Source organism: Elephas maximus, chromosome 13 (genome assembly GCF_024166365.1).
Source record: "Elephas maximus indicus isolate mEleMax1 chromosome 13, mEleMax1 primary haplotype, whole genome shotgun sequence".
In the NCBI taxonomy this organism is placed as follows: Eukaryota; Metazoa; Chordata; class Mammalia; order Proboscidea; family Elephantidae; genus Elephas; species Elephas maximus.
In genome coordinates, this window is record NC_064831.1 from 36,290,629 (window position 1) to 36,309,223 (window position 18,595).

At 40.6% G+C, this 18,595-nt stretch overlaps 1 protein-coding gene across 1 annotated transcript in view; it reads left to right on the forward strand.

Moving 5' to 3' along the window:
* NR3C2 (nuclear receptor subfamily 3 group C member 2) overlaps window positions 1-18,595 on the forward strand; it is a 347,998-nt gene that overhangs the window by 287,125 nt on the left and 42,278 nt on the right. The gene's annotated exons all lie outside the window — the stretch shown is intronic.

The window sequence follows — 18,595 nt, forward strand, 5'->3', positions numbered from 1 at the left end:
TGTGTGTAGTATTATGTGGATGTTGTCCCAAAAGAAAGATGATCCAGTTGGCTCTGAAAACTTGACTAGTGCCTAGCCACAGTTAATAGAAACCGTCTCTTTTGGTATCTACTCCAGTTGGGAAGACCATCTAATTTCTAAGAAGCCTGAATGTATAAAGTGCCAGTTTTTGCAAACGTTCATATAATGGATCTTTTGTTAACAGTATACAGCTGCTCAGGGTGTTTTCATGACAGTCATAATTACCCTTCTTTGGAATCATAAAAAAGCCAAAATGTTATTCTGTAGTTAAACATGTTTCGTTTTATGATGCATTTAGAAAGATTGAAAGGATTGAAATGGATTTTTCTTTGGTCATGAATTCCTTCCTGTTTTAACTTTACATCTAAATAATGTTCACACCCACCGTTGGCACATTTCTCTACGTTTCTATCTAGTGGTACTTCTTCATAATCGTTGGGTCAAGGAACGCTTAAGATTAGAAGGTGCATTTGAATGACGACAGTAACCACAGCCATATTCTACCAGACAGCTGACTCTAGAGACATGAAAATAGAGGATTCAGGAGGGAAAGAGGCAGAAGAGACATAGATGGGTGATAGAATAAAGAAAAGCACAGCAAAAAATTAAAAGCAGACACGTAGTGCCAAGACATCTAAATAGTAACCAGTAATAACTCACCCAAGAACATCAGTTCACCCAAATATGGTATACCACGAAGACGGTTTTAGTCCAGAGATAAATTAGGAACATTGGTTGTTGGTTCTTAAGTGACCTCTCTTTTGGAAACTTTTCAAAAAGAATGATAGTACTACATTCATTTTCACCAAAAATGTGAAGTGAAGCCAAACAACTGATACCCATATTTTAATTTATTTGTTTTCCTCCATAATCCACTGATACTATCAAACAATAAGTCTGTTTTAAAATGTTTTATTAAACCAAGAGAAAAAAATAGTTAAGGAGGCTCCTTGTTTTAAAACATTTTGTGGGTAAATTAGAATCTCTATTAGTGCCATTTAGGGTGCCTGCATTTGACTTTGTTTTTACAGAAATTCGAATGATCCATTTAATCTTATTTAGTGTGTCTGTTAACTTTTAATCATGTCTAAACACAATGCACGGGTTCCCAAAAAGTACAAAATTGCAAGAATCCTTTAAAAATGAAACCTAGGTGGAAGCACCTTATATTTGATGTTTGGGGTGATTAATATCATTATAGCATTTTTGGAAGGAGCCCTGGTGGTGCAAATGATAAAGCACTGGGCTGCAAACCAAAAGGTTGGCAGTTCAAACCCACCCAGTGGCTCCACGGGAGAAAGACCTGGTGACCTGCTTCTGTAAAGATTACAGCCGAGAAGACCCTATAGGGTAGTTCTGCTCTGTCACATGGGGTCATGATGAGTGGGAACAGGCTCAGTGGCTCTTAGCAATAAAAACAACGTAGAGTTTTGGAAATAAATATGAACGAACAAATCTGTCTTGGAAGAAGTACAGCCAGAATGCTCCTTAGAAGCAAGGATGGCGTTCCCCAAAAAATGTGTGTCAGCTTGGCTAGGCCATGATTCCCAGTAGTATGTGATTGTCCACCATTTTGTCATCTAATGTGCTTTTCTTATTTGTTGTAAACCTTACCTCTATGATGTTAATGAGGCAGGATTAGAGGCAGTTATGTTAATGAGGCAGGACTCAGTCTACAAGATTAGGTTGGGTTTTAAGTCAATATCTTTTGTGATATAAAAAAGAGAAGCAAGCAGAGAGACAGAGGGACCTCATACCGCCAAGAGACAAGAGCCAGGAGAATAGCGCATCCTTTGGACCTAGGGTCCCTGTGCTGAGAAGCCCCTTGACCAGGGAAGACTGATGACAAGGACCTTCCTCCAGAGCCAACAGAGAGAGAAAGCCTTCCCCTGGAGCTAGAGCCCTGAATTTGGACTTCTAGCCTCCTAAACTGTGAGAGAATAAACTTCTGTTTGTTAAAGCCATCCACTGGTGGTATTTCTGTTACAGAAGCACTAGATGAGTGAGACAGATGGTGAGACTTCATCTCACGTACTTTGGCCATGTTATCAGGAGGGATTAGTCCCTGGAGAAGGGCATCGTGCTTGGTAAAGTAGATGGTCAGCAAAAAGAGAAAGACCTTCAATGAGATGGATTGACACAGTGGTTGCAACAGTGGGCTCAAACGTAGTAACAATTTCGAGGATGGCACAGGACCAGACAGTGTTTTGTTCTGTTGTACATGGGGTCACTATTAGTTGGAACTGACTCGATGGCAATAAGAAACTGAAAAAAGAAAAGTTTACATAAATCTTTGTATGCATTTGTCTGTTCTAGAAAATAGTGATGGAGACAACATGAAAGTTACAACAACAGTGACAAAAACTGCTTCCTAATGCCTTCAAGCAGTTAAGTATTATGATACTACATAATTATTGGAACAAAAATTTTGTTCCCTGTTCTTAAAACTTTTGCCCTTCACGCCAATCTAGACTTTTTAGGTTTTCTCTCAACTGGAAAGAAAAATGGCAGAGCTGGAGGAAACATTTGGAAATGCAATAAAGCTTTTTGGTCAAACCACATCAATAACTAGAACTCGGCGTGAGGCGCTATGATAGATCCTGTATTTTTTAGGGAAACCACCAAGTTCCAGAGGATAACCTGCAAGTAAAGTCAAAATGCATGTGTGCACTTCAGCCTGCATTTATTCAGTGAATATTTGTTAACTGCTAGCAATGTTCTAGGCAATGGTCTTAGAATAATGAGGGGAGGGGGGGAAAGGTATAGTCCTTGTCTCCTGGAACATACAGTTTTTATGGAGGAGACAGAAATTAAAGCATATTCTACATAAAATTATAATTGTAATGAATATTGAAAGGTGAAGTGGTTTGAGAGCATTTAATGGGAGGAATTGATCTAGTCAAGAAAGACTTCCCTGGGAATGAGTAAGCGCCATCAGGTGAGAAAGGATAAGGGGAGGAAGGTTGTTAAGGGCTGAAGGATCAGTGTACACAAAGGCCCAGTGGCAGGAAGGGACGTGGCTCCTTCTCATGCAGTGCAGCCTGAGCAGTGGGGACAGAGAGAAGAATGGGAGGCTGGAGGGGAGCTAGAGGCCAGATCCTGTGGGCATTGGAGGCCACATCAGGGGCTGGATTCTTTTTCCTAAAAGCAATGGGAACGCTGTTGAAGTGTACTAAGCAGTGGGGTGTGTTTAGTCTCCTAAGCCCACAGCAGCAAAATATCAGTAAGTGGATGACTTTAGAAAACAGAAATTTATTTTCTCACAGGTCTGGAGGCTAGAAGTTCAAATTCAGGGTGGAGTCAGGGCCATGCTCTCTCTGAAGGCTCCAGGGAATATCCTTCCTTGTCCCCTCCACTTTCTGGTAGCTCTGGGTGTTTCGTTGGCTTGTAGGCATTCCTTGGTTTGTAGATGGATCCTCTCCTGTTGTCTTCCCTGTGTCTGACTCTATTTCTGCATCCATTTTCCCCTTTTATGAAACACTCCTCAGAAGGGATTAGGATTATGGCTGACGACACTCCTGTATAGCCTTGTTTATTTTTGCTGATAATAAAAGAAAACACCTGTTTCCAAACAGGTCACATTCACAGGTACAGGGGTTAGGATTTCAGCATAACTTTTTCAGGAACATAGTTTGATCCATAATAGAATAATGTTTCCAGATTTGTTACTCAAATAAATGCCTCTGAATTCAGGATGGAAAATAGCCTGGACCTGAGTCAGAGTGGATGTGGGAGAACACCCAGGAGGCTGAGAGGGAAGTGCAGGTGAGGGAAGTTAGTAGCTCGGGCTAGGGTAGTAATGATGGAAACGGAGAGAAATGCAGAGACGAGAAAGAGGTGAAATTGGCGGTAGTTGCTGGGGGGTTAGATGTTGGTAAGGACTGGAGGGAAGGGAGAAGTTGGTGTCCAGGATGACTCCAGGACTCTGCCTTAGATGCCAGGAAGGGAGTGGTAAGGTAGGGAGCAAAGGAAGTGAAAGCATGAGGCCATTTTGAACATATTTAAGTTTTATTGCCTTTTAAACATCACCCAGTAGGAGATATTAAATAGACAGTTGTTTACAAAGCCAGAAGTTTAAGGAGAGGTCCAGGATGAAGATACCCATTTTGAACTCATTTATACTGGTTGCCGTTGAGGTGATTCCAACTCACAGCGATCCTATAGAACAGAGTAAAACTGCCCCACAAGGTTTCCAAGAAGCATTTGGTGGATTTGAACTGCTGATCTTTTGGTTAGCAGCCAAGCTCTTAACCACTACACCACCAGGGCCCTGAACTCATTCTAAGACGTGGTAATTAAAGGAGGAAAGGCAGGAGACTGTTGTGCCACAGAACCCAAGGTAAAAGAGGGCTTCGGGAAGAAGACACAGCCACCTGTATTAACTGCTGTTGCAACCCAGTGAGATGCAAACCATGAAGCATGCCTCATGCAAATACCTGTCACATATCTGTCTTCTGAACATGTCCCTGCACCATCTTTGAGCCATTACCCGTGCTTCCATTCCCTTCCACTAAAGTGAGGGAAGCCACCTGGCATTTTGTGGAAGGGAGTAACGTGTGCTGCTCAGTCCAGGGTAATGTGGCTGGTGTAATCCCACTAACCCCCACGATTTCACACTCCCTCTGACACTGCCTTGGCAGCTGTCGTCAGTGTCAGTGTCCCTCCCTCCCTGTTGCATTGGGCCTCCTCATTGAAGTCACTGACTATCTTGTAATCCTTTTTAATTTCCAGCACCTGACAGTATGCCTGGGGCATAATAAGTACTCCATAAATAATTTGCTGAATAAATGAATTATTGAATAAATTAACCAAGCAATCCATTAATCCATCCGTCTCAAAGGGACTTTAAAAACTATCATTTCGAATTATGGGGATGGAGTTTATGTTAAGGAAGTGTGATGTTGGAATGCATTGTTTTTATTAACAAAAGTCATCAACCAGTTGCAGTCAAGTCCACTGTGACTCATGGCAACCCCATGTGTGTCAGAGTAGAACTGTGCTCCATAGGGTTTGCAATGACTGATTTTTCAGAAGTAGATTGCCAGGTCTTTCTTCCAAGGCACCCCTGGGTGGGCTCGAAATGGCAACCTTTTGGTTAGCAGCCGAGTGCACTAACCGTTTGCACCACCCAGGGACTCCAACAAAAGCATTAGCATATTAAAAAAAGAAAAAGTGCAGAACTTCACTAGTTGATCATTTGTCTTTGCCTTCAACTGTGAAATGGATCTGAAAGTTCCCAAAGATCTCATTCGTCACACATGCATTAGCTTTTTTGGAGGTAGAAGAAAGGTGGGAAGTAGGAATAATTAAGGCAAATATTCTTTTCAGTTTTTTATTAAACATTGGGTGTGAAGATATGAGTTAATACTTTAAATTAGTATAGAACTTTTCTTATTATAAACTCAAAACTTTTCAAATATGTATTAAATGATTAATTATTCAATTTTACCTTGAAACACCTTATCATATATTGCTACAGATCGCTGCAAGTATTCAAATTTCTTATCAATTCAGTACACATATTAAAACTCCCATTTAAGCCTGTAATGAAATTTCTTCCAATTTGTTTTTTTCATTTCTGAAATGAAGGATCAGTGTCATGCTGTCTTTTAAGTCTTGCAAATATTTTAGAATTAAAAGTCCATTTAAAGGAATTTTTATATTGTTTCAAGTAGTAGCCCAAGGGGAAAAAAAATTGGGGGTGATCTTTTATTGTCTTCATAGTTGTGAACCTTTTATTTTCTGAGTTGAGAGCACTTTGATTGGAGAGAGCAAGAGTGAGACATGTCTGAGGGGACCCGAAGGATTAGCTAATTAGCAAGGAAGGTGAATTCAGCCCACGCTGCACTGGCTGTGTGGTGGCACCACCAGTAGAAAGTATACAATCCAGTTATCAGTTGTTTCATGTCACATTTTTTTATGGAGAGTTGTCTATCTGGTTTGCGTTCCCAGCTGATGGATCAGTACGCTGCTATAGTCCAGTTGTCCTTAGTGAGGGGCTCTCCTGTGCCACACGGCCCACACTCAGCAGCACCGTGCTCTTGGGGTCCCTCTGCAACTAACACTCCTAAAGCTTCAATAACCAAGTGACTGTTGAGTCTCGTCCGACTCACGGTGACCTCATGTGTGTCAGAGTAGAACTGTGCTCCACAGGGTTTCAGTGGCTGAGTTTTTGGGGTAGATCATCAGACCTTTCTTTCGAGGTGCCTATGAGTGTACTGGAACCTCCAGCCTTTGGATTAGCAGCCACGTGTGTAACCATTAGCACCACCCAGGGACTCCAGTAGGCCTGGCATATGAACAGGCTGTGTTTTCAGAAGCCTGTAACACTGTCGTTTAGGCAGGGATCAGATCCGCCTCATGGAGGCCTTTGGCAGTTGGAGTTATAACATGACAAGCCCCACCCTCTCCTCCGCGTGGGGCAGTTAATATTACTGAGCCCCTAGAGGACGCTTCTGTGCCTGGACCTTGCTCCAGTGAGGATGAGGGACAGAATTTCTGGTGAGAGGAGCCAGATGAAACCGATAAGCCTGGTCCCCAGGTTGCTCTCCCCTTCGCTGGCTCTTTTTGTTTTTCCTCCTCTACCTGTAACTTACTTCCCTTTCCACTTGTTTCCGATGAGGACTTCTCACTTCCCCGTCACTCACTGGGAAACTCTCCTGTTTCTACTAAAGTTTCTGTAGTTTCCCGTTCCTGACCTCCCTCTCTCCACCTCCTTCCTTTTTCTTCTCTCTCTCTCTCTCACACATACACACACACAAACACACACAGACCACACACCTCCTTTCCTGTCAGTGAGAAACAGTGGCCTTCTTAGATTTCCATTGTTTTTTACTTCTGGATCAATATAAGGGAATAAACTTTAAAAAGATAAAAAGTTCTCCTTCTACACCTTACCTTCCTATTAGAAAATGCCTGTTTTGGGCCCTGTACCAGGTTTTTTTTTTTTTTTTTTTTTTTTACCAGCAGTAGAGGGCCAGTGTGTATAGCAGAGTATTCTGATCACTTTGTGGGACCCCAGTAGCAGCTCCCACTTGAGAGGGCACATGGGCTGTCCATTTCACCAGAGTCCCCATCGCTGCTTCTCTTTTACACCTGACCTTTGTCGTTGAAGACATGAGGTAACTCGATGTGGCTGCTGCTGCTGAGTTACCGCTGTGCTCACACTTAGACAGAAGTTCCTAAACTGAGCAAGTCCAAGACAGTGACTGCCTTTTCCCAAGAGTGATGAAAACGCTGCAGAGAGTAGTGTAAATTTAAGCCTAAAACTCTGTAGGTAGACTTTCTAACTCACTTCTTGAGCTGTCTCCTCTTCCTTGTCAACAGACCCTGCCTCTCATTCTGGGCCACTCTCTCGAGGAGATAAGTGATATTCATTCAAACCATCCTTTCATTTATGTGCTCAATAAATATTTACCGAGCACCTGCAATGTACCAAGCACTGCTCTAGGCATTGGAAATACAACAGTGAACAGAACAAGCAAAATTCCCTTCCTTTCATGGAGCTCACACCCAGGCAGTGGGTGGATAGGTGGGTGAGATAGGGGAAAAATGAAGGAGCATTGTGAGGAAATTCCTCCCACTGTGTCTGCAAGGAATATGGCTCAGATAACATTATAATCATACTTGTATACAGCAAAGAAAGTGGTATTTACAGTAGTAAAATGGAGTGCTGATGAATTCGTTCAGAGGGTTTACTAGTGCACTTGATTGGCCAGACTGGACACCTTTCAATGCTTTGTTGAATCCATGCTCATCCTTGTCTGTTTCCCTGTGCAGGAGGATCGCTCTTGCACCCTCTTGTTTCTGCTCAAAACATGCCTTCTTCCGAGAGACTTGACCTGACCGCGAGATCTAGAGTAGACCCCTCCAGTGAGTCCCTCCCCGTTGTATTACCTCTGTACTTTTCCCCAGGAGGCCTCCTGCCCCATGATGTAGGCTGCGGGAGGGCAGGAACCTGGCATGTCTGGTAGACCTCTGCACTGCCCACACCTAGAACAATGCCTGCCATTAGTAAGCACTTGATGAACTAAGTAATTTTAAAATGCTGTTCTCAGCCTTATTTCTTGCTGCTTCTCTGCATAAACTCTGCACCATCCAATGAACTTTCTCCCTTTCTTAGTCCCATCTTTCCAATGCTGTCTTTCCAGCCTGCTGTTTTACATGTGACCCTCCTCACTGTGTCTGCTCCTGACATCTGCCTTCCCCTTCCCTCGCGCTCAACCGGAAAGATGCCTCCTTTCTGAAGGCTTTTCTTACCACCAAAGTCAGAAGTGACTTTTCCTCCCAAACTCTTTGTAGAATTTTTTTTTTTTTTTTTTGGCTATATCGATTGTTTGGTGCTTTTTGTGTTCTGTATACATTTATTATCTCCCATACCCTGTGAACTCCTAGAGGACAGAGACTATATCCTTTTTCAAATTATCCACAGTGTCTGGCAAAATATACATAATTGGTGCTCTGTAACTATTATTGGTTTATTCATTAGTACTCTTTCTAATGCAATACCAGAAGCAGTATTTCAGATGTAGAAATATTTTACAATGTCTTTTGGGCTTAGCATGTGAACTTAATGAAAAGGATTCATTTCTAGAGACTTGTATTAAAGTTTTACTTCAAGAACACTGCTGTATGTTAATATTTCTTACCTGGTGTTCCTTGTAGTATAGTTGAGAAATTTCCTAAAGCATTAATGAAGCTGGGTAATTGCTAGGATAGTATGAAATTAAAGGAAAACAGATATGAGACTACAAATGCAGTGAACTGTTTAAGCTCTATAAAACTATATTGAGATCAGATACACTTTTAAAGATGAAAGAAATACATCCAGGCTTTACTCTGGCTAACAAGAGGAAGCTATTTTTTATTTGAATAAAGTTAAATACAGTATAGGATCATATGTTATCTTTAAAAGGCTTAGTGTAGCTAATAGTAGCATATTGCTTATTACTTCAGGTACAGTGCTCAAGGACTTTGGTCTCCTCAGCTAAAAATATTTTTCTTTTCAATACAAAATAAAATCACTGGAGTGAATTTCTTTGTTGAAAATTTGATAGAGAGAAATGAGTTTTGATACAATGCCTCTATCGCAAAAAAAAAAAAGGGGGGGGGCAAATGACAAGGAATGGATTAGTCAATTAAAAAATGAAGGAGGGCTTCAGAAGCCCTCCCTCGGCACACAAGACACAAAATGGTAGCTTTGATGCTGCCTCTCTCCTTGAAAGAAGGCCACACACTTGAATATATCTTAATATGTAAGGGGTTTTCAGAACTTGTGTTTTTAGGCACTCCTCGAACTGTAGCTGAGCCATGTGACTACCCATTTTTACTGTATTACACCGGGGAAATGATTTGGGTGCTTGATCCCCCACTTCTGCCCACAAACCCTAAGCTAATTTAATAGAGTTGTGTGTTGGAGGACTCCGAAGAGGTTAAGAGTTTATTTAGTTTTCATCGAGTCCTGGGATTGATACTTTTCTGGAAGAAAAAGGCAGAGGAGAGAGAGGGGAGAAAAAAAGGTCATTTTTTGGAGAGACTCAACCGTTTTATTAAAGCACACTTGTGTACCTGGGTCATTGGGGCAGCAGTAAGAGTGTTTCCGAAGCCAGCATATGTAATTACAGGTGTGGCAACTTTTGTCTAACATGGCCCATCATCTGTGCCCTTCTACCTTGGAACAGACTCCACCTCAGCAGAATTAATAGTTTTATAAACTCAGGATTGCCTTTTTATGACGAGTGTTACATCACTTTCCATTTACATGGACACTGCAGCCCAAAAGTAAGTCATAAGCCAGAAGTTTAGAGGAGCGATTTGAAGGGTTATGAGCAGATGCTGAAAGTTTGTGAAGGGCATTGTACTAGACTCTATCTCCAATGCTTTATCTTACTGAAGCCTCACAACTCTGTGAGGCATAAAATTATTATCCTTCTTTTAAAGATGAGGAAACTAAGGCTCAAAGGTTAGAACGCAGATCTACCTCAGTCCATAGCTCAGACCTTTTCAGCTACATCAAGGCTTCTACATTGACTCTGGAAGTTGGTTTTTTGGTTACACATACCGGGGGCCAATATTGGTTTCATTAGGGGGTTTCAGATACTGTATGTATTTGAAATCTTTACTGACCACTCATATATCGTTTTTCTTAAGAGTTATACTTTAAAAGGAGCCCTGGTGCTGCAGTGGTTAAAGCAATCAGTTGCTAACCGAAAGTTTGGTGGTTCAAAACCACCAACGGCTCTTTGGGAGAAAGATGTGACAGTCTGCTTCTATAGAGATTTACAGCCTTGGAAACCCTATGGGGTTGCTCTGAGTCAGAATCAACTTGACAGCAGTGGGTTTTTTTTTGTTTTTTGTTTTTTGTTTTTTTGGTATACTTTAAAATGGGCGAGAATATGCCCAGTGTATAAGAATACACATGAGAAATCAAATATTCTCAGAAAAATTGGAACTTTGGTTCAAAGTTTGAATTGTTTCTCCAAATCAGTTTTCTCCTCTTTATATTTACTTTGGCAATTTAGAGCTCAATTTAGAATGAAAATTTTAAATAAATTTACCAGGCCTGTTTTCCTCTCTTTCTGATAACATGATAGTAGTTAAGAGCTCGGTTGTTGAAGCTAAGGCCCGGCCCCTGTTTTGTTGCTCAGAAGCTTGATGCTGCCAAGTGAATGAGTTAACTCCACTAGCCTTTGTTTCCCCTCTGCAGATTCAGGGAATTGGATCAGATCAGAGATTCACAAACTTTTCGTTCTCATTACCCACCTTAACACTCTGGAAAATTATCAAGGACCCCAAGAGATTTTGCTTATGTTAGTTATATCCATCGGTATTTACTGTGTTAGAAATTTCAACAGAAATTTTTAAAAAATAATTGTAAATTCGTTATAAAATAACAATAGCAAACCCACTACATACTAGCATAAAACCAAAAGAAAACTAAACCTGTTGCCGTTGAGTCAATTCCAACTCATGGTGACCCTATAGGACAGAGTAGAACTGCTCCATAGAGTTTCCAAGGTGCACCTGGTAGATTCGAACTCCAGCCCTTCGGCTAGCAGCCGCAGCACTTAACCGCTATGTCACCAGGGTTTCCATAGTAACATAAATGACATATATGTATGAAAAATAACCTTTTTTTCAAAATCCCAAAAAGTATTAGAAGAGTTGCATTGTTTTACATTTTTATAAATCTCATACATTTGGCTTACAAGAAGGGAGTGCAGTCTCATGTCTGCTCCTTACCTTCATTCGGTTGTGATATGTTGTTTTGGTTGAAGTGTATGAAGAAAAAAGCCTACTTTTGGTTGAAGTATATGAAGAAAAAACAGTCTCATGAAGACCTCACAGGTCCTTGAAAGGGTCTTGGGGATGCCCAGAAATCCTCAGACCACACACTTTGTGAATCACTAGACTAGATGATTTCTAAAACTCAATCCAGACTCTAGAGTCCACGTGTCTAATTCTGTGACCAACTAGCTCTTCGCCTTGGAGTCAAGTTCTAGATATTCGTTTCCTCATTCAAGAGAATAATCTGTATTTTAGATACGAGAGAATCAAAGGTAAATAGAACATATACCGTGTACTTAAAAGACTCTCAGTCTACTAGCAAAGTAGCAATTGAACCTACGACTTGCCATTTACGATACCTGATGCTTTGGTATGAATAGTCTCACTTATATTCAATTATGTTTTAAGGTAAGTAGTATTATCACTACTTTTTAAGTGATGCAGCTGCTTCAGGCAGAGAGAAGGTCAGTAAATAATCCAAGATCACATAGTCACTGAGAGGTGGACCTCAGGTTTGAGCCTAGGGTTTATATCAAAGCCCATGCTGTTTTCATTGTACCACGTGCCTCCCCTTCTTGGCAAAGGGGTGAAGGTGGAACAGTCTCAAAAGTCCCTTCCAACCTCTTACAGTTTTTGACTCTGGTGGTTTTTATCACGAGATAACTTATTTTTATAGCTTTGGTAGCTTGGTTAGAATGAGGTCAATTAAAAAAATTTGAGGACAGTGTTATAAATGAGTATCCTAATCAGTAAGATTAAAGTGTTTGTTTTTATTTCTCCTGGTTAGCCCAAGTATTATGACCAACGGCTGACATTTCACCCATCAGTGATAAATGTTGAGAATATCGACAATATGCAAAGTACCATAGTGGCCATTGTAAGGAATCCAAACAAGCAAAATTTTCATCCTCCAGAATTTGATTATGTGGTTAGTGAGTTCAGACATAGGTACCTGAAGAGTTGCCTAACAAGATGAAGAGCAAATGAGAATTAAGTTTTGTCAGTGAGTGCTCCTGGAGCATAGAGAGAGACTGATTGCTCTGGGTCGAGTGGTAGAAGAAAGCTGCCGGACAGAACTGACTGGCTTTAAAGGCTGTGTTAGCTTCTAAAGGAGGGCTAGAATTTGGGTAGGCGTGGCGAGGAGGGTGGTACAATCCAGGTATGAGAAACTGTCAAGTACTGTACCAGAGCAGAAAAGGGGATCAGTCTCTGAAACCCAGAGTTGAAGTATCAAACCATGGGCATGGAGAATTGTGGGCTTACAGCTCAAAACAGAGGGGCTGTTTCTTTCCCGCTCCCCTTTTTTTCTTGACATTTCTGCCTTCTTTACTGTAGTTTCCACTTCCCTCCTTCCTTGTATGACGGGCCTTTCCTCCCCCCACTTCTATTCTTACCCTTTCACTTCTGCTTGACTCTGTTTTCCCCTCCATTTTCTGGCTTTCTCTTTTCCTCCCTTCCGTTTTTCTTGTTTTTCTCCGTGTTTTTGTTAGTTGTTACCAAGTCAATTCCAACTCTTAGCGACCCCACAGGACAAAGTAGAACTGCCCCATAGGGTTTTCAAGGCTGTAATCTTTGTGGGAACAGATTTCCACGTCTTTTCACCTGCACAGCCCCTGGGTAGGTTTGAATGGCCAGGCTTTCAGTTAGTGTTCAACTGTTGCACCACCAGGGTTCTTTCTTCTCCCCATAAACCAAAAGAACCAAACCCGTTGCTGTTGAGTCGATTCCAACTCATAGCGACCCTATAAAAAAAAGGAAAAAACAGTCGCTATCAGGACAGCTCTGACTCGTGGCCAACCCCATGTGTTTCAGAGTAGAATTGCCTTCCATAGGGTTTTCAGTGGTTGAGTTTTCAGAACTTGATTGCTCAGCCTTCCTTCTGAGGCACCTCTGGAGGGATTCAGACCGCCAACCTTTCAATTAGCAGCCAAGCGCTGTTTGCACTACCCAGAGACTCCCATAGTCTCACTATCTGTCATGTAGAGTGGGACGGTGTCACCAGTTATTGCACTTATTAAGTAGAATGGTATACTCCAGTGTCTTAAGTTTGCAGTTAGGTTTGTTAAGGCTTTCACAGATTTTTTCAGGGAGAATAAGCCTGATTAAACAAATTTGCTTTTTCACTTCAGTGTGACCTTTTCAGCTCTTTTCTTTTGGTGGTCCCCTAAATGGAAAACCTTTTCTTGCAACCAGCATTGGTCTTGGCCTTAAAATCATTGAAATTTCTGTTTCAGGAATTAGTTAAAGAAATGGCTTTGCTTTTTTTCTTCTCCTGGCTGCTGTTCCTTGTCTTTGTTGCAAAAATTGTTGCAGCTAACTATGTCCTTAATACTACCCCAGCTCCAAACCACAGTTCCTTGTGCTGAGAATTACATGAGGAAGGGTCTTGGATTATATTTCCCTCTCTCTCTTAGAAGGTTGCAGAGAGCCTAGTACTTCCTAGGGGCAGTGGTCCTGCCTGCTGAAGAGATCACAACGAGATAATACCTTTGAGGGTGTTGGCCTTTACACTCATCGCATCTACATAATGATCACAAAGCCCAAAGTATAATTCATTTTTGTTAAAATACTGTAGTCATTAAAGAGAAACAGTATGGCCGCTTCTGATTAGAAGCAGTTCACAGAATTTCTAAGTGGAAATGAAGGTGAGAATATGTCAGCTGCACTCTCCAGTTATCTTGACTACCAGTTTTATACAAGCAGATGAGAAAGATAAGCTTTTCGGTTATACATTGAATAAGCATTCTATTCATTTCATGTGCATGTATAGTAGGTGTTTCATTGTTGACATTTTAATGGGAAATAGATGTCGTTCCTAGTGTAGTGTCCTGGTGGTGTTAGACTTGTTTCACCCCGTAATGAATGATACAGTTGTTCATAATGTCCTGAACAAAGTCTGCTCTGTGGCAGATGTTCAGAATCGGTAATGAGAAGGGGCACATGGCTCATCTCTAATAAATTAATTGAGATGAACATCACCTTTCTTTTATTCAGGCAGATGATTTCTCAGGTTTTGGAATGATTCAAACAAAAGAAACTATCTTTCAACCAGAATTGTGTCACCTGAAAATGTTTTTTACAACATTCAGCTAATAAATTTAATGTTGTTTTTGTTAGGTGTAGTCGAGTCAGTTATAACTCATGTTTGGCCCTGGAATCCTTCAAAATTGCAAATCGAGTCTTGAATTTTTTCTTCAGTTCTTTCAGCTTGAGAAATGCGGAGCGTGTTCTCTTTTAGTTTTCTAATTCCAGGTCTTTGCATATTTCATTATGATACTTTACTTTGTCTTTTCAAGCCACCCTTTGAAATTTTCTGTTCATTTCTTTTATTTCATCATTTCTTCCTTTCACTTTAGCTACTCTGTTCAAAAACAAGTTTCAGAGTCTCTTCTGACATCCATTTTGGTCTTTTCTTTCTTTCCTGCCTTTTTAATGACCTTGTGCTTTCTTCATGTATGATGTCCTTGATGTCATCCCACAACTCGTCTGGTCTTCAGTTGTTAGTGTTCAGTGTGTCAAATCTATTATTAGGGTGCCCTCTAAATTCAGATGGGATATACAGGATCATACTTTGACTCTCGTGGACTTGTTTGAATTTTCTTGAGCTTCAACTTGAACTTGCATATGAACAGTTGATGATCTGTTCTGCCATTGGCCCCTGGCCTTGTTCTGGCTGATGATATAGAGCTTCTCCATTGTCTCTTTCCACAGATGTAGTCAATTTGATTCCTGTGTATTCCATCTGGTGAGGTCCACCTGTATAGTAGCTGTTCATGTTGTTGAAAAAAGGTATTTTAAGTGAATGGGTTGTTGGTCATGTGATCTCCTGTGTTGTTTCTCTCATCAGGATCTCTTATTTTCCAACTACTGATCCTTCTTCTTTGTTTCCAACCTTTGCATTCACCAGTAATTATCCATGTATCTTGATTATACGTTTGATCGATTTCAGACTGCGGAAGTTGGTAAAAATCTTCAGTTTCTTCATCGTTGGCATTAGCGGTTGGTATGTAAATTCAAATAATAGTCATATTAACTGGTCTTCCTTGTAGGCGTATGGATATTATCCTATCACTGGCAGTGTTGTAGTTCAGGATGGATCTTGGAACGTTCTTTTTGACATTTCTCTTCAATTTGTCATTTACCATACAGTAGACTGTATGGTTGTCTGATTCTATATGGCAAATACCAGTCCATTTCAGCTGATTAATGCCTAGACTATCTATGTTCAAGCATTCCATTTCATTTTTGACAACTTGTAGTTTTCCCGGATTCATTCTATGTTCCAATTATTAATGGATGTTTGCAGCTGTTGCTTCTCATTTTGAGTTGTACCACGTCAGCAAATGAAGGTCCCGCAAGCTTTACTTCATCCACACCATTAAACTCAACTTCGAGGAGGCAACTCTTCCCCCCTCGTATTTTGAGTGCCTTCCAACCTGGGGAGCTCATCTTTCGGCACTATATCAGACATTGTTTCGCTGCTGTTCATAATGTTTTCAGTGGCCAGTTTTTTTAGAAGTAGATAGGCAGGTCCTTCTTCATCATCTGTCCACCATGGGTGACCCTGCAAGTATTTGAAGTACTGGTGGCATAGCTTCCAGTATCACAGCAGCACGCAAGCTACCACAGTATGACAGGTGTGGTGAAATGAATTTAAGTGTCTGTGATAATAGAGCCTCTGGAGGTTTAGCTATTTTCCTCTTCCAAAAGCAAGGCTTTCAAGATAGAAGAAGGAAACTGTGATCCTGAAAAATGAGCACAGTGTCTTGCTAACCTCCACATCCCCACCCTAACACGTTCACACACTGCCGAAGTCACCTCTCGCAAGTGTGAGCCACTCTCTCATATTGCCCTGAAGCACGGTTGCACACCTGAGTTCTGTCAGAGTAAGTGTACTTCTTTATAACCTATGCCTGATTCTAGTTACTGTAATAATGTGACTTTTGGTCAGGGAAAATATGATTCCATAAGTTACAGGTTAATATAGGTCTTTTATTGTATCAGGAAAAAGTAATCTGCTTTAACCCTTTCCCCAAATAGTCTGGTAGCATTTCTAAATTTAACAATTAACTTTATTTACATTTTTGAAATTTAGTAGTTAATCATTTTTATGGCCCCTTTTTACAATGAGGAAACTGCAGTAGCTTATTGAAATTAAGCAGTGTTTTGAAGTTTATACCCAAATGTCCGTTTAAAGCAATAATAACTCACTGAAAGTTTTCTGTCTTCTGTGTAACCATCTGAGGTCTGCATACCTGTAAATTACCAGAAATTTTAGTGTTAACTATTCCTACAAATAAGAGGCTTAACGATGGAAAATAAAAAATAGATTTCACTGGAGAATATTATTCTTTTGTATCCTTTCTGTGTGTATGCAATTCTGGCAGTAAGTCTTAACATGGTTAGCATTTATTCCGTGAGGTACCTAGCATGCTGTTGGGTATTTTAACCTTAACGTAGTGGTTAAGAGTGTAGGCTCAATGACCAGACTGCCCCGATTCAAAACTTACAATTCAGCCATAGTGTTTTCAGTGAGATGTGACTCTTCCAAAACATTTTGTGGGATAAATAAATCCCTTTATCTAGTCTAGTCAAGTACTAGAGCTGCTCTTCAGTCAAGGACATACATAAACCTCCTTACCAAAGCCAAGAATCAAAATGCTTGGTTTCCAAAAAAAAAAACAAAACAAACTCATTGCTGTCTAGTCAATTCCAACTCATAGCGACCCTATAGGACAGAATAGAACTGCCCCATAGGATTTCCAAGGAGCACCTGGTGGATTTGAACTACCAACCTTTTGGTTAGCAGCCATAGCGCTTAACCACTACTCCGTGCTTGGTTTACTAGGTCTTAAAATGTCCAGTGAATCATCAGGCCAGTCTGTGTGCCCTTTACTGGAATGGCGATTGATAATAGGGCTTTCTAGTAGGAATAGAGCACCAGTAGTATTTGTTCGTTTATACCAAAGGCACCCAGTGTTGGTGTAGATAACAAAACCAAAATCCAAACCCAGTGCCATCGAGTCGATTCCGACTCATAGCGACCCTATAGGACAGAGTAGAACTGCCCCCATAGAGTTTCCAAGGAGCGCCTGGCAGATTCAAACTGCTGACCCGCTGGTTAGCAGCCGTAGTACTTAACCACTACGCCACCAGGGTTTCCGGTGTAGATAATAGTGAAATATTATTCTCTGTTAATCTTCTGTAGTTCACTGCATTCTTTTTCATATTTTAGTGTGAGATATTTTACAAGGACCTCATGTGATATGATAGGTAGAGCCATGAAAAGTTGCTTAGAAATCACTTTTTGACATGTACTATATTGTAACTGGCTTAAGGACATTCAGAATCCCTCAAGCCAGTTAACATTGGACAAAGGTTTAAGCCAGAACATTTTCGTAATGTGTTTAATCACAGATATCCCCAATTTAACTTTCTCTAAAATGTGAATTTTTATAGTGGGTTGTAGCTTTATGTTTTCTTTCCTCTATCACAAATATATCTCCTTGTAACCAGAAGAAACTGTGGTGACTACATAAATATTGAAATATCTGAAGTACAAAGGAATGTTTTGCAAAAACCTAAATATAAGAATTTATGGTTAAAAAAAAAAAAGTATCCAGAGTCCTAGGACTATCATTGGTAGATTATGGTTGCCATGTAACCAGGCCTCTTTAGATTTTTCTGTTGTTGCGTGTTATTTTGATCCGTGCGGCGTTCGTTAAAGTCAGCGCAAATCTTGATGCTCAAGTCCAAGGACAGTTCTATGAAAACATATTCCTTCTGGAACATCAATTAAGGAGACAGTCAAAACATTGAATCGGCTTTTAACTATTACTAGAATTGACCGTATAAAATTAATAGAAGATAAATGAACTTCGTAGAGACTGCTGAAACACCAGTCTCTCTAGCACATTAGTCCAGTGAAGCAAACCACAAACGACATTCTCAAGCCATTCCCAGACCTAAGCAGCTGAGTTCTGTCCTGGCTGTAGATGAGTGATGTCAGCACTGTAAAAACGAATAGACATCAGAACTGCAACAAGCAAAAAGGGCATCCTACAGCTACATCTTGTTTGTCAGTTAAGGAAAAATCTAGTAAGACTATGAAAAAAATAAAATCACCATGAATGGGAATAATTTGAATGCTCAAATTGGGGTCATTTTTATTCTAATTAAAATTTGGGGGAAAAAAGAAAACTGTTTCTGCATCATGTTTTTTAGGAAAATAACAAGCCCGAGACAGGGACCATCTGTTACGCTGACCATGTGACTAGATGTTAGATTT